The sequence below is a fragment of the Doryrhamphus excisus genome, unplaced genomic scaffold (genome assembly GCF_037039965.1).
Source record: "Doryrhamphus excisus strain RoL-2023G ecotype Guam unplaced genomic scaffold, RoL_Dexc_Guam_v1.1 HiC_scaffold_24, whole genome shotgun sequence".
Classification (NCBI taxonomy): Eukaryota; Metazoa; Chordata; class Actinopteri; order Syngnathiformes; family Syngnathidae; genus Doryrhamphus; species Doryrhamphus excisus.
In genome coordinates this window covers 871,041-888,345 of record NW_027621862.1, presented here as the reverse complement: position 1 = coordinate 888,345, position 17,305 = coordinate 871,041, and the positions used below count along the sequence as shown (strand labels likewise).

Here is a 17,305-nt window from a genome sequence, read left to right as displayed (position 1 = left end):
TTTTCCTCACTTTGTTTTTTTTTCTATATGTTATTATTATTATTATTTGTCATATATATGGATTTTTACTGCATTTTTATTTATGTATCTTGCATAAATGCTGCAGAAGCTAATACATTTTTTATACATTTTGTATATATTTTTTATCATATAGATGTACAATCTTTAAAATCTTTAAAAACAATAATTATCGCGAGGAGTCGTTAAAAACATATAGAGTTTTTATGTGCCATTTAATATGGGCAATGTGCAAGAAAAAAGTGACCAGTATTGCTTTAATTAATGTGTTAAAATGCACGTTTTGTTATAATTTTTTGGCATTTTTTTGGCCGGTATAATTAGTGCCTGCTGGTCAGGTTGGGGGGTATTTTTTTTTTTTAGTGTGTTACTGTTTTTGGAGGGGCTTCTGGTACAATATGTTGCACTATAGGCTGTAATTTCACACTCGGTTGCACATTTCCCTTAAAGCAACATGCTTTTTATTCTATACACCCCCCCCCTCTCTCCTCTTATTTGTACACCCCAAAATGTGACCCCCTATTGAAAAAAAAAACGAATAAAAGGTATTCTTTCGTTCACATTTTTCCGTGTATATCGCTTTAAATTCAATTATTATTTCGCACGTGCGTGTCAAAATGTTGGCAAAATGTTTCAAGGCCCCGGATGCTCCCATTTTACTTGCTCTGACAGGGAGCCATTTATCTTTAGCCACGCCCCCATAACGTGTTCAGACGTGGGAGGTGTGTGTGTGTGTGGGGGGGGTCCACCTTCATCATCATCATCATCATATCTCACCCGCACCACCATCACCGATGCTGTCGTGAACGAGCAATAATTCGAACCTCGAGACCACGCCCCGTTTCTCCTCCGTAGGTGGTGACGTCACCGGCATATTATAGGAGGTTTTTAACAGTTTATTGTGTTCATATTTAATTACATAGGCTATTTAGCATAGCATATACATATAAAAAACAACAAAAGTAAATAATTACTCTTTTTGTTTACTGTTTTTTTTATTTTCCAAGAAAAAACAACTAATTAAATTACCTTTATTTATATATTTTGTATCTCCTATATAACACAAAGATTAATTTTAGTGTTTTTTTAAAATCACAAAATAACATTCAAGACATAACTCATAATAACTTGTAAAATTAGTTATTTAATTTTTGATTTTTTTGTACTCTTAAATTACATAAGCTTAATTGGACAACATTCCATGATATTTTCTTGGGCCTTTAAAAGACACTAAACAGCCTTGAATGGTTGGCCCTCAATTGCATCTAATGAGACCACCATATTTTTAAATTAACATCACATATGTAATAATTCAACAACATATATTTGCAGTATTTATGCTGAATTTTTAGGATCTCATTGCATATTGTGCAAGTGTACCCCATGCTGTGGCATAATACACACTACACTACTATTAAATGAGTGTATTCCAAATCTACTTTGATGAGGAGCCACTTTGTTAAATTACTTTTTGCACCCTGAGCACAAAAACAGTCAGACTCTGAGTTTGGTATGCCCCGGGTATATGGAACAAATCATTAAGAGAAATTAACATCTCATTTGCATTTAAACATGAATGAAGAATCACAATATGATATGAATGTATTTTCTGAAAAAAAAAAAAAAGAAAGACAAACCATGAAATATCACCATCCCATCAAGGACCTTAGAGGTTTAAAAATACACGCATACCTCTTAATTCAATTCATTATGCAGATTGGAGCCTAATTGTTAATCGTGCCCTGCAGTGCTGGCTTAAAAATAGGACCATTTCCTGTCAAAAAGTCTTCTCCGCAAAGAGTATGACTTTATCTTTCTGCAGGGAACGTAAGGTGAAGCTCGCTTTACACGTGGATAGGCTCAACCCTCGCCCCGTTCCCTCCTTCACTGATACAACTTATTCTACCAGGACACTTTCTCTTATTTTATTCCCCCAAAAAATGCTGCGTATATAGACAGCATGGAAGGAGGACGCCCCCCCCCTTCTGTGTGTGTGTGCTTCTGTGGGACAATGGCGTCCCGCTGTGTGTTTTGTGTGTGGAAGAGCCCGAGGCGGCTCGGGAGGTGTCCCGAGCAGACAGCCAACAGCTTCCAGTCGCATGTCAGCAATATGGGAACCAGAGCTTGAATCCATGTGGGTGCATAATGGAGGACTCGCCTCCTGCAGGGGGGTGGAGGTCATATTAGAGGGGGCCTTTAAACCCCCGGTATCTTCCTGCTAGGGACCAAAACTCATATACTGATATATTTAGGTTGAACATCAATATACTATGTATATACAGTATATTCTGACGTTTTGTTACAAAGTATGTTTAAATAAAGTCAAAACCAAATATGCCTGGAAAGTTAAGTTTTTTATTAAAGTAAAAATAATATATTACCTTACATTTATTTTTAAAATTATTTTCAATTTTAATTTTAAATATTTTTTTTTTTACAACAAACTGTTTGAGCGCACTTAAAACTGCACTTAAAAATATTTATGGATTTCACTTTTACATTTTTACTGGATTACACGTCTTGTGCTGGAAGATACAGCCATCGCAACGAGAGCGGACATTGTTGTCGTTTTTTTATGCTGCCGTTGTTGACTTAAGTTGAAGTTGTATGGCATCCCCATCAACATGTGTAGTTTATTAACGGTCGGATTTTTGGTGATAAGGAAGACGTTTTTGTTTAGTTGCTGGGGCAATTAAAGTAAACAATATGTGACGAACACACTTGTGGTAATGCCGCTCTTGTCAGAAGACATTGATGTGTGTGTGATGAACTTACTAATCAGCAGCAGAACATAGGTCAGTTTCAGGAAAATATCAGTTTCCGACTAAAAAGTGTTATTACTATTATGTCTAATAATACAATACAAATTTTTAACATCAAAATAACAATTTAGGGCTGCACGGTGGACGAGTGGTTAGCACGCAGGCCTCACAGCTAGGAGACCCGAGTTCAATTCCACTCTCGGGCATCTCTCTTTGCATGTTCTCCCCGTGCATGCGTAGGTTTCCAGTTTTTGTCTATATGTGCACTGTGATTGGCTGGCCACCAGTTCAGGGTGTACCCCGCCCCCCGCCCCGAAGACAGCTGGGATAGGCTCCAGCACCCCCCCCGCGACCCTTGTGACTATAAGCGGTAGAAAATGAATGAATGAATAAGAATTTACAATTTCTTCCTGTCGTGTGTTTCTCTCACTCCTGCCACCTAGTGGTCATTTTCATGATATTAAAATGACTCTCAAGATTAATCCATTGGCGAGGAGTTGCATCAGCCCGTTCTTCAGCTTATAACTATTGTATAAATACATTGTTGGGATCAGACTTTGGGTTTTTAACAACATATAAGTACGTCTTTGGCCTTTTTTTTGTAGTTCTTTGGATTGCATCGCTATTAGAGAAATAGTCGATGGTCACATGATTGGAAAAGATGGCAACAATCTGGTTAAAGTGAGCGAGGGTATGCTGCACACGGAAGTGAAAGTTATGTGTGTGTACAGGTCTGAGAACAATGCATTTTCCCCATCGGTCGTATGTATGTGTTGTGCAACTCCGATTGCGCTAAGTGTGTATTACGAAGGCATTTAGATTGACAATGCACTGAGCTATAATATCAAGCATTATTCATCTTTCTGTATGTATTTGGGGAGTGGACAACATCTATGGCTTCACTGATTGGCTAAGAGAAATCACATGGTTTCACTGTGTCAATGAAAAGGCACACTATTATCTTTTGGATAATGATATAATGATACAGTATATGGCTGCTCTATGTCATTTTGTCACCTTCAGTGTCGTAACGACAAAATGGTGACCTTGACGCAAGCCCGACCGAGAGTGAGAGGGGGGGTCCCCCCTCCCTCCTCCTCCTCCTCCTCCTCCTCCTCCAAAGGGACGTTAGGATTGTTTAGTGCTCATAAAGAAGTCGGTAGTTTGGCTTGTAATGGCGCCCCCCCCCAACCTCCCCTTCTTTTTCTCTTATGTTTGTGTGCATCCTCGGCGCTTGTCCTCAGGCGGCGAGGACATTTCATCGTCCGCCGGCCTCTGTGAGCGCGTGCACGGCAACACTTTTAACGTTATGTCCTGTGCTTATCGTGTGAGGGTGAACTTTAAAGTAACGGAAGCGCTGTGATGTTATTGCGTGCTGTACTGTATTCCATGTTGGTGTTGTTGTCATCCGCTGCTTTATTGTCATTGCTTACTTCTGCACTCAAAAGGCCCAGGCCATAAAAGTATCATCTAGATTTTTTATGGGGTCAAAAAGAATGACTTTCATTTTTTTTTTTCTTTTGCTTTCAGCCAAGTGCATTATTATTATTTTTTTTTGTCAAAACCTCAAAAGGTTACACTTTTCTCTTGCTTTTATTAGCAAAAGTCTGATTTTTCATAATCTTGAATGTTTTATTTATTAAGATTCCCTTAAGCAGCTACAATTGCAGTTATCATTTCTGGGGTATATATATATATCTGCATAATTATTATACAAACCCAACTTTATTTATAAAGCCATTTAACAGTAACCACCATTAAAAATACAAGCAAAGCATAGAAAAAATATAAAAACATACATTAAATACAGCTACAAAACAGAAGTAAAAACACACAGCGTAAATGTGAAAATTCATATTATCAATAAATTCAAATTAAAATGTGATTTCGATGTCAATTTAATTTTCACTTAAAATTAAATCACTTAAATTGCATTTACACAACAAAAACAACCATTAAAAAAAATAAATAAATGAGAAGCACCAAATAACGTTAGCTTATTTGATCATATACATTTCATAATATGGTGTACATAAAATGACGCTATAGCGCCATACCTTTACCTTTGACCCCCTTTTGACTCTTTTTTTTCTAAATTGTGCACCTGATGGTTTTGACTTTGTCTTTTTTCTGTTTAGTTGACACAAATTGTCAGCACTATTATCATCATCATCACCTCATATCCACGTTTTATTTCACATTTTCGAAGTCAATTAGCACGTTTGATGCTCTCGGTCTGCAATATAATTAATATGATATAATATTAACGATTTGTGAGTAATTACCGTTGTACGTTAATTTTTTTGTCCATGTAGCAAACAGCAAAAACCGCTGGCTTACATTCTATAGCGCCAGGGATGTGCAAACTGCGCCCCGCGGGCCACATCAGGCCCCGCAAGGCATGCTAGGTAGCTTTTTGTTGCAGCTGAACTTCCCAGCATGCCTTGCGGGCATTGGCAAAATAAAATTTTTAAGTTACGTGTTATGTTTAGCGCTTATGTGATGCGCTAACTTGCTTTTGTTTTGTATATCATTCAGCTTGATGCCGCCAATATATAAATGGCGCCTCCGCACATTTTTTTTTAACCCATTTTAACCCAAGTTTGCCCACATCTGGTTTATTTTTCTGGTCATGACGCATTTATTGCTTGGCTGAATTTTTGGGGTGAAAATAATTTGATTTATCCTTCCATGTTTCTTGTGCATATTGGGGCAAAGGCTGGTTTGCCCCACATAGCAGAAAAAGGGTCGAGAGAGGTGACAATTAATGGGTTTGAATTGCTACTCTCCAAAAATAATAATAATAATAATAATATGTCCATATTTTCAACTCAAGTGCCTTCTACTGGATGTGAATTGTATCGCTTTTGCACGAGCGCAGCCTTGTTGTTTTCCCTCTACTGCTCGATTTCCCATTAAAAATCTGCTTTGCGCCTCTGCATTGTTTACGACTGCAACCTTGCCAGCTTTTCATATTTAACGACGAACAAAGGTTTAATTACCAAATGATGACAGTGTCATATGGTGCCATGATGGCATGCGCGGAGGCTAATGACGGCAAGGAGGGAAGCAGGCGCGATGCTGAGTGGCGGTGGGATGCGTGGAGCTAAAAAAAAAAAAACGGAAGAGACAATAAAATGTGGCATTTGTAATGCTCAGTGGCGTCTCATGGATTCATCATTAACAAGTGTTGTCTGCCAGATGGAAGGGAAAACATATTTACATCTGTATATTAAATGCAAAAACACGAGATAGTCTTTTTCTGCTGTATTTTGGTCTCCATGACAGTTTGGAGCTGCTGGCACATCACAGATGATTTGAGCTCCGTGCTCCGGAGGGGCTGCAGAGATGTACAAGTTTAACCAGGCATGAGGCACATCTCACATCAGCTCTTTTGTCATTACAATTTAGACCTTTTTTTTTTTTTTTTTTTTTACGACTCCGCTGTATGACGTGGTTCCGCTAAAGGAGTCGACTAGCTGATGCTGGCCCATTGCGCCCAATGGCTGTCGTAAATAAACACAACGGCTAGCTTGATGTTTTCAGCACTTCAACTTAACAAGACCCGCTTGTTGGCAGTTAGCGCGGCTCCAGGGTAAACTAATATATCGCCGCCATCTACAGTACAATACAGTACTATATATACTATAGTAATCCCTCGCACTTGGAATACTTTGTATTTTCATACTTTCATCAATTATACTGTTTCGTGGTTGAATATTTGAGCAATTGTTACTTATTTTTGGCATCAGTAATATTATATTGATAATACATGACATTAGATTACATTACATGAAATTGTTCTCCTCCCATTCCATGTGGAAGTGGTACATTTTTGGATTCCTACTTTGTCCATCTTCCCTACTCTTGTTTGAAACCCTTTTGAAAAGATTGGAATAAGTACATTGGAGAGGCTAACTCGTTAGCTCGTTAGCTTGCTATGCTAACAGTGGCGATCTCTTGTATGTCCCCGTGGCCAGTTGTAATGTGTTGTAAACCAACAACAATTGGAGTGGTGACTATCAGGGTGTTATTTTATGTCTTTAATAATGGTAAAAAAAATAACGTCATAATGCTCTAACTATGAAAATATTATATTTATTAATATTGAAACCCACTGAGCAGAAAATCACTTATCACAGATACCTTTGCCAAGACTTTGTAATGGCATGTATTCTACACTGGTTACTAGGTGTCAGTAATGTTACATTAATGAGACAATAGCCACTGCAGGAAGTAGTGCGCAAAACAGGAAGTTAAAAAAAATGAAAAAGAACTTTCCCAATGTTAATGTATGAGTCTATATTATTCTCAATCTTATTTATGTTTTATTTTCTGTTATTATGCTACTATATTAGGTAATAAAATGGTGAAAAGGTGATTATAGGGGTGCTATAGAGCTCTCATAATGTTAATAAGTGTATTTTGAAGGTCGTAAACAAGTTTTTATGCTTTAACTACAAACATATTCCATTTATAAATAAAGTTATTATACAGAAGTTATAACAATTACAATTTAAGAGACGGAATTGAGCCTTTTGGAAAGCCGCTGTTGCACAAGTACTTTTATTTTGCAGTTAGCTAGCATGTAGCTAGTTTGCACGTCAACAAATCGGATTGAACAGGAATTCATAAGTTTCATACAATATTTTGATTTTTATTTGTTTGTTTTATTTGCGAAGGGGTTCCGCATGTGCCTGGTAAAGGCACCCAAACGTTTGGTCAGGATCCAAATAACGGTTCCAGAATTTTTTCCAGAAATTTTTCCATGAATACACTTCATGTTGCCGACCCTCGCCGTCCATCCCCTTGGCTCCTCCCACTAAATAGCAAAACGCAAGCAGTCATTTGCGTAGATCGACTATCTGTGCCAGTTGCCGGGTCTCGTGACTGTATGGCTCCCTCCCCAGGATGGAGAACATCTGTCACGGCGGCTGCCATCCTCCTCGGCGGTCACGGCGTCAGGCGAAGGTGTGCGCCTGTGAGCAGGGCGACATGGCACACATGGGTACCTCCAACAACAGCGCTCATTAACAGGCAAATGGAGCAGCCAGGAGTCTGCCCCATGCCAGATCCTGGTCTGGGCAGCCAGAATGTCCATGCCCCCCCACTCAAAAAAAGAAAAAAAATGAAACACCCCCAGTCATGTTCCAGCCTAAACATTATTCTTCATGATTCAGATCAGCCATGCTTGGAGACTATCTCCTCTCCATGGCGGCCCAGAGCAGCCAGCCTTGGACGCACTGCTCAGCCTTTTGTGACCTTGGTTAAGGCCGATGGAGAATTCATTCAAGAATCATCATCTGTGAGTGCATGGCATGCAGAGCTGAGTGTTGCAGATAGGAAATGGAAATTTATGAACACAAGACAACTTCCTGTTCCGGGTATTTGTTTAAAAAAAAAATGCTACTTTGTGTATCCTGACATATTTAATTAGTTAGCGTATAGTACTTACAGAAAACAAAGTGCCCCGAGAGGTCTGGCGTGAATTAATTTGTGTGTTGATGATGATGACTGCTGCTCGGCTAGTTGCACAGCGAGCAAGGCGACGTCTCGTCTGGGTTTCAGTCAACAACTCTGAGGTGTGTACCCAGTCAAATCTCATGCATGAGTGACGCTGTTAAACATGATTGCTGATTCATTCGTTCATTTTCTATTCCGCTTATCCTCATTAGGGTGGTCTTCGGGCGAGCCAGCCAATCACATATAGACAAACAACCATTCACACTCACATTCATACCCTTCACTGGACAATGATGTGTTTAAAGCTCCCCAGGGGTCAGATGGTCTTTGTTTACAACTTCACCTGCAGTCAATAGGCTAGCTAAATAGGCACGTTTATTCATGGAGAACAATTTGTACAAAAGTTAATTCATAAATAAATAAATGAAGTTAATTCATAATAAAAATCATCCTGTAAAACAAAACAAACAAAAATTATTATTAATAAATAATAATAAATAATAATAAATAATAATAAATAATAATAAATAATAATAAATAATAATAAATAATAATAAATAATAATAAATAATAATAAATAATAATAAATAAGGGCTGCACGGCGGTCAAGTGGTTAGCGCGCAGACCTCACAACAAGGAGACCAGGGTTCAATTCAGTTTGCATGTTCTCCCCGTGCATGCGTGGGTTTTCTGCCTCTCGCCTGGAGACAGCTGGGATAGGCTCCAGCACCCTTGCAACCCTTGTGAGGAAAAGCGGTAGAAAATGAATGAATGAAAAAATAAATAAAAATAAATAAAAATAAATTAAGAAAATAACATTTAAATTAAAGAGATGCTTGTTTGTTGTCAGCATTTTTCACCTGAGGACTGACCCACTTGTCTTGTGCTGGAAGATACAGCCATCCCAATGGTCGCCGCCATTGTTGTTGACAGAACTAGCATAAGTATGTATCATATGTACTAGCTACTACGTATGTACTAGCATAAATATGTATCAATGCAATAAGATTTTCCCCATTTTTGTTTTTTACATATATTGCTATAGAACACAATAATATGTGTGCCTTGAAAGATCAGTTAAAATATGTAGATGTTGAATCCATCGTGACTGGACTGTTGGGGTTCGGTAGAAAATGTTTTGCATTTCAACGGTTTATGCTCAGGGACTAGATAGGACAGCTCTAGTCCCGTTAGGCTACGACTAGCGGTTCTGTAGATATGGCTGTTTTTCAGAGGGGAAGTCGGGGGTCCGAATCAAAAGCTTGTGGACGTTTTTGGAGGGGTAGGACTTGGTTCTTCGTGTCAATAGGACTTACTGTTCTTGAGTTATACCTAACCGTTTAACCCTAACCCACTATGGGTCTACAGCTGACCTGATGAAACCTGCTTGTATGAGAGTCTTGTAAGACGACCAGTCCAGCGATGGAGCCTTAAGGTTCTAGAGCTATTCTATCCGGTCTTAAACTAGAGCTACCCTACGGAGTCTTTGAACGTCTCTCTGGGCCATGTAGGCTCCAGCGACTGTGGGACTAGACCTGTCATGAACTGATGAAGTTTCAGACAAAAAGACGGTCCTAAAAGTACGATGAATAAGGAGGTTGGGGGGTGTCAGTGGCAAGCATCTTTTTTGAAGAATCGCCTCAGTCACTTAGACAACGCCTCACATCCTTCACAAACAAATGGAGCCCCCCCCCCACATATACACCCCCACTCCATCTATGGCTGCAAAGTGAAATTGATCACATTTTGAGAGCACAGAAAAGGGAGATTGTGAATATTTTAAGGGGTAAAAAAAATGGCGGATATAATCCTCACCTGCATCCACTGTGGTCGCAGTAATGATGGAGAACCTTTCCATTTTCCCGCACGGCTCGATGCCGCTATGCAACCATCAAATAGGTCACGCTGCTCTCCACTCCATAAAACAGATGTAGGAAATCCAGCGTTGTGTTGATAAAACATGATACCGCATAATCAGTCGGGATTTTACCGTAATGGTTTGATCCCACGCAATCAATGTGATGGAGACATCTCAGGTTTAGCTTTAAAAGCCGGTGAACCCAGTAAGTGTACGGGTCGGAGGCGGGGGCGGACCGCCACCTCGCGCCTTTTCACTGACCCATGTCGGACGCTTGGACGCGTGGGTCGGTGCGCCCGCAGAACCCTGTGACGAGCGAGGACGCGGCCAAAACTAGTGTTGGTGGCGGCTGTGGAAAATGTGGTTATTATGGCGTGATTAGTGTGACAAAGTGGGCGCCGTGTAATTTGATTAGCGCTGAGTCGCAGATGCGGCTTCACCGGAGCAGCAGTCGCAAACTTTTAGCATGTTTGGACTTTCAACTTGATGTTGTGATGTCATGTAGTATGGGAAGATGGAAGACAACTGGGTTCCAAGGACCCCAAAAAAGGACAGGCAGTTGTACAACATTAATATTGCAAAATTAGAAGAGTAAAGTTCCAATAATATGAGATAATGAGGATAAGCAGTAGAAAATGAATGAATGAATGAATGAATGTACAACATTAATATTGCAAAATTAGAGGAGTAAGGTTCCAACAATAAGAGATAATGAGGATAAGCGGTAGAAAATGAATGAATGAATGTACAACATTAATATTGCAAAATTAGAAGAGTAAGGTTCCAACAATAAGAGATAATGAGGATAAGCGGTAGAAAATGAATGAATGAATGAATGTACAACATTAATATTGCAAAATTAGAAGAGTAAGGTTCCAACAATAAGAGATAATGAGGATAAGCGGTAGAAAATGAATGAATGAATGAATGAATGTACAACATTAATATTGCAAAATTAGAAGAGTAAAGTTCCAACAATAAGAGATAATGAGAATAAGTGGTAGAAAATGAATGAATGAGTGAATGAATGTACAACATTAATATTGCAAAATTAGAAGAGTAAGGTTCCAACAATAAGAGATAATGAGGATAAGCGGTAGAAAATGAATGAATGAATGAATGAATGTACAACATTAATATTGCAAAATTAGAAGAGTAAAGTTCCAATAGTAAGAGATAATGAGGATAAGCAGTAGAAAATGAATGAATGAATGTACAACATTAATATTGCAAAATTAGAAGAGTAAGGTTCCAACAATAAGAGATAATGAGGATAAGCGGTAGAAAATGAATGAATGAATGAATGTACAACATTAATATTGCAAAATTAGAAGAGTAAAGTTCCAATAGTAAGAGATAATGAGGATAAGCGGTAGAAAATGAATGAATGAATGTACAACATTAATATTGCCAAATTAGAAGAGTAAAGTTCCAATAATAAGAGATAATGTAAAATGTAACGTTTCAAAGTACAGCTAAAAAGTTGTTGTAGCAATTATTCATTCATTCATTCATTTTCTACCGCTTATCCTCATGAGGGTCCCAGGGGGGTGCTGGAGCCTATCCCAGCTGTCTGGGTACACCCTGGACTGGGTGGAATAAATTCAAACAGGCCGTTTTCACAGGAAGCACGAAATCCAAGAAATACAGCTGGAATAGGTGCAGATTCTGGAAGATCTCGAAAGCTCCCTGTGCTGGTTATTGTGTGTAGCTGCTCTACAGGAGTCCACATTTCAATCCAAAGGGCCGAATAAGCATGATAGATCCCTTTTAAAACGAGATGACTTTGTCCATAAAATGCTAATGACCAGAAGGCTCTGACCTCGGAGGGCGTCGGCCCGCCGTCGCCACTTAATGGCGCTGGCGCTAAATACGGCTTCGATGTTGTCGTTCCTTTTGTCTTCATTCATATCACAATGAAGTTCTCAGAGGCCCTCACTGATCAATCACGGCGGGGCTCCAGCTGTTCGCCGCTCTTTGGCCCAACTTCAACAGCCGGCCTTACAAATTGGCCCTGAATGGCGTCGAGCAAGAAGCCTTTTGTCGTCGTCGTTACCCCCCCCCCCCACCCCCCCAACGCCGCCCGCCACAGACGCATGCCTCCTCGCTGCCTTCTGCTCTGCCTTCTCGCTATCAGATGGCCCTGCTTTGCATTCTGGCACGGCTCGCCGGGATGCGCTTTATCTCGCCGCTGGAAGCTTCCAGCCGCACGCATCCAGCAGCGGCGTCATCATGGCCGCCGTCCAAACTGCACTTTGCTGTAAAATGGGATTATTATGCTAAGCCTGTGCATTTCTTAGTTAGGCCGCTGCCTTTTGAAACGACTGCGATGATGATGATGATGATGATGATGTCAGTTGTTAAAGAGCAATGCGACGTTTCCTGTCTGCAATCAAGCCCCCGCTGTGCGTAGTAGGACCATAAACATAAACAATAAGTCACTTAGTCATAATCAATCTGGATTGAAGTATTTGGAAATTACAGGCATGAAAGTGGTTAATTTGAGGGGCTTGGACACGATTTTTATCTTTAAAAAACCCAAATATTATTATTAGAGGAATTAACAGAAGTGGATTAGAATTTAATATAATCATCAGTGCTGTAAAATGAAAGGGAAATTTGATCTAAGATTAAAAAAAAAATTATATATGGATATACAAAATATTGTATAATATTTATATAATATACAGTATATCACTTAATATTAAAATATAATATATTAGAAAAAAAATAATGTCATAAAATATAATTTGATATATCAAACAGTGTTTTTTTTCTATGATTTAGTGACTGCTAAATAAATGAAAATGGCAACACATTATGTACAATTATTACAGAATCGAGCGTTATTAAATAATGATATTACATTGCTATATATTATATGCTATATTAAAGTGATATCAATTCTATTTGATTCATCATTTGTAATTATTTCACTTTTTTCTACTATAATAATTCTCTATAAAATGTATTTTTTGTTCATATTTTTTTCCGGTGTCATTATATTATTTCCTAAAAATGTATTCTGTTTTCGTCTGAAAATTTGTATCAAATAAATCCCAAAGACCGAGGTACCACTGTACATATTTTACGACCTAATACGACATGGAGGAAACAGCTGGAATAGGTGCAGATTCTGGAAGATCTAGACAGCTTTCTGTGCGGGTTATTGTGTGGAGCTGCTCTATGTGTTCAATTTGTGCTTTCAATTCCCCCCGCGCATACCAAAGCGATCCAATGCAGATAGAACATCAAAGTTCTTTGTCCCAAAACTAAACAACAACGTTGTTAGCGTGTAACGGGAGCGAGACAAAATGGTTTCTGGCGCCATTATCAGCTCCATTTCTTCCCGCCGTTCTTTTCACCACGATCAATTAAACGGTAATGGACGGCCTGCTGTGCCGTGCGGCGGGAAGATGACCGACATGTTGCGCCATGACGGAATGACATCACGTGGTTTCATAAAAATGTGGTGGTATTTATTTAGCAAAAGCAACATTTAGCTAGTCGGCCTTAAAGACGTCAAGAGAGTTCCAAATTTGACGGAAAGTTTGTTCACGTCGTAAAATGATTAATAAATGAATAAAATTAAAATAATAAATAAAAATGAATGAATAAATAATAAAATAATGACTAAATGAAATGAAATAATGAATAAATAAATAATAAAATGAATAAAAATTTTAATAAATGAAGCCATCAAAGATAAATAAATTAATAAGGGGAAGAAATTCATACATTTCTTAAAAATTTTATTCAATTGCTTTTTATGTATTGTAATAAATCATAATAAAGTTATAGTAAATCCATCGCATTTATTACATAAAAATGCATCAATTACTAAAAAACTAAAAAACCTTGTTTTCTTTTTTGTTTTTTGTTTTGTTTTCTACAGAAGGAATACATTTTTTTTTTTAAATAACAGTAAAAAATAATTCACCTACAAAAACTTTAGTGCGTTTTCAACGAAAATTGTTGCTAAAATCCTACCTCGGTTTTCATACAATGTTGCCCGAGCCCACACAAAGCACCCCCCCCCCTCGACATGATGCTGACAGACTCTCAGTGCATTTTTTTTATTACTGCTAAATAACCCACCATGGGGCCAAAAAAAAAACAAAAAAGCTGTTTATCTTCTTCTTTCTCTTTGGGTTTTTTCTGTAATATCCCTCTGATCCTATCCATCCTGGTCACTCCCAATGAGAACCTCAGCATCCTCATCTTTGCTACCTCCGCTTCTGCTTCCTGTCTCTAGACCAAACAACATGGCTGCTCTCACCACAGTTTTGTATACCTTTCCTTTCATTTGAACTGAAACTAAAAGTTGATCAAATTTTTATTTATTTTTTTTTAAATCATATTTTTGGGCGTCTGGATTTCCATGAGTTCTTATGGAAAAATCTGACCTGGTTTTGGTAAGTTAAAAACAAACACTGAAGTAATTCATACACAATTTGCTGAAGATATTACATCACAGAATTATTAGTTATTGCAGTTTTATTGCACCGATAACAGTTTTCTTCTCATAGGGCATCTTATTGAGTTATTTAAATGGAACGTACGTATGAATAGCTTGGGTGTAAATATAAAGGATGCCAGACGTCCCGAGTGTTCTTAGTCGTATCCATCAGCGTGAAAGCTTGACAGGCCCATAAAATAAAGAGTGGAGGTGAAGAAGATGCACCAGATGACCAGCAGTAATTGTCTCTTCCATACTCCATTTATCTGTTGCAGGCTGGCAGCAAGCATGCACTTTGTCTTCACATGGGGGGGGGGGGGGTCAGCATTTCAAGTGTTGCAATTCCACAGGGGCTAAAAAAAAAATAAAAAAATCAGTTTTTACATTTTGCTATCATTTCTCTCCTTGCCCATAAGGAATATGGATAACAAATGAAATATTCCATCCCCTCGTCTGATTTATTTCTTGTATTATCTGCAACTATCACCCTGGCAATTTAAAGGATGTGGGCCTGGGGTGGGGGTGGGGTGAGGTGGGGGGGTTGCCTTTTTTCGCTGAGGGCCTGACAGCCTATCATCTTTACACGGAATAAACAGGTTAGGATTGGGAGAGCATCCTGATATTTTATTTTTTCTTTAAGGTTTGCACCTCATAGAATTCCTAAATAGGAATCTGAGGGGCGGGGGCGGGGGGCGGAGATGGGGGGGGGAGAGAGAACAACAATCCTTGAGGGGATGCCGCACAGCTCTTGTCCAAGAAATGATAAATTTGCACTCTGTCCGTTTTTGAAGGCAGGAAGAAAACGTTATTAAGTGTGAAGTGACCGGAGAGCGAAATATAACAATTTCTCAGAGTTTATGTAATAAGATAAAAGTGGTGAAACCGACATGCTTTTTTTTTTGGTCATGGGGGGGCTTTTGTGAGATTGTCACTAATGATGCCTTCACCATCACTATATGCTTCATACTACAAAAAATGGCCTATCTTAGAAGTACTGCAAAAAATATTCCTCTTATTAACCTTGAATTTGTGTGGAAAAAATATGAGCAACATATTTTATTTATAGGTATTAAGTATAGATACTGTATTTTATTACAATAACATAATATTACATGACATAACATAATATAACATCAACAAAATAACATTTTATATAGAGCAAAAAATAGTCATGACATTTATATTAAATGTACAATTATGATGCAATTATGAATACAGTTGTTATTAATTACCAGATTATTTTACATTTTATTATTTATGTTTTTTATATTTTTATTATTTTTTTTTCACTTTTAATGGACAAAAGACATTATTATTATAGTATATTATTCCAAATGTAGAGGAAGTTGGAATGTAAAAAATACACTTTTTCATGTAAAAAAAACCAATTAATATATAGGCCAGTGTTCTGCTTCATTTGTCACTAATGATGCCTTCACCATCATATATATGCTTCATACTACAAAAGAATGGCCTATTTTAGAGGGACTGCAGAAAAATATTACCCTTATTAACCTTGAATTTGTGTGGAAAAAATATGAGCAACATATTTTATTTATAGGTATTAGGTATAGCTACTGTATTTTATTACAATAACATAACATTACATGACATAACATAATATAACATCAACAAAATAACATTTTTTTAGAGAGCAAAAATGTCATAAAATACTCACATGTATGTATCATGACATTTATATTAAATGTACAATTATGGTGCAATTATGAATACAGTTGTTATTAATTACCTGATTATTTTACATTTTATTATTTATATTTTTTACATTTTTATTATTTTTTTTTTGACTTTTAATGGACAAAATACATTATTATTATAGTATATTATTCCAAATGTAGAGAAAGTTGGAATGTACAAATATACTTTTTCATGTTAAAAATAACCGATTAATATGTAGGCCAGTGTTCTGCTTCATAATGGAAAAATAAGGTTAACAGTTTGACCTGTGACATTGAAAATAAGTCTCCTCCATTTTTTTTAATACAGCATATATTTCCAAACACACAGCATGTCTAAAGATAGTTATTCCACCTTGAACCGATCTACATGGCGTCCCCTGAGAGCCCCCCCCCACCAACCCCCCCTCTACATACACCGAAGCCTAAAAGGGAAATTGAATGACAACAGCGGGAGGAGGAGGAGGAGGAGGGGAATATTCAGGAAACCTCACGTTAAATCAAGATAAAAGACTGAAATGGAAAATAATAGAGCGAACAAACCCCTGGACGGCCCCGGGGCCCCTAATGGAAACACATGGCTCACGGCTGGAGGTGTTGTCGGCAGCCAACACGGGCCTTTTTTTTTTTTTTTTCTTCAATAATTTACCCTGCTGTAAAATTACAATGGAACATATTCCATGACAAAGACGCATGGTCTGTGGTTATTTTAAATATCATGGAAAAAAATTCCAATCCAAATATAAATTGCCGCCACCAAATTCTATAGGAAAAAAAAAAGTTACCACTTTATGGATATTTTCCTCAGGGAGCACCGCCATCAGCGGGGAAAGATATACATTTCAAAAAGATAAATAGTGCCATTAATCTCCAACATTTCTCTTCCATTATCTCGGAAAATGAGCAGGAATTCTTTTTTCATAATTAGCTCCTTCCACCCCGTCCTCAACCAGAGGATGGCCATGTGAGGAAAATTAAAAATGTACCATTAAGTGGGATTTACCATAATATCATTTATCTTTATATAAGAGCTGGGGGGTGGAAGGGT

General features: G+C 37.9%; 1 long non-coding RNA gene across 1 annotated transcript in view; it reads left to right on the top strand.

Annotated features, from left to right (window-relative positions):
* Window positions 1-17,305, top strand: part of LOC144895252 (uncharacterized) — a 72,356-nt gene that overhangs the window by 13,322 nt on the left and 41,729 nt on the right. The gene's annotated exons all lie outside the window — the stretch shown is intronic.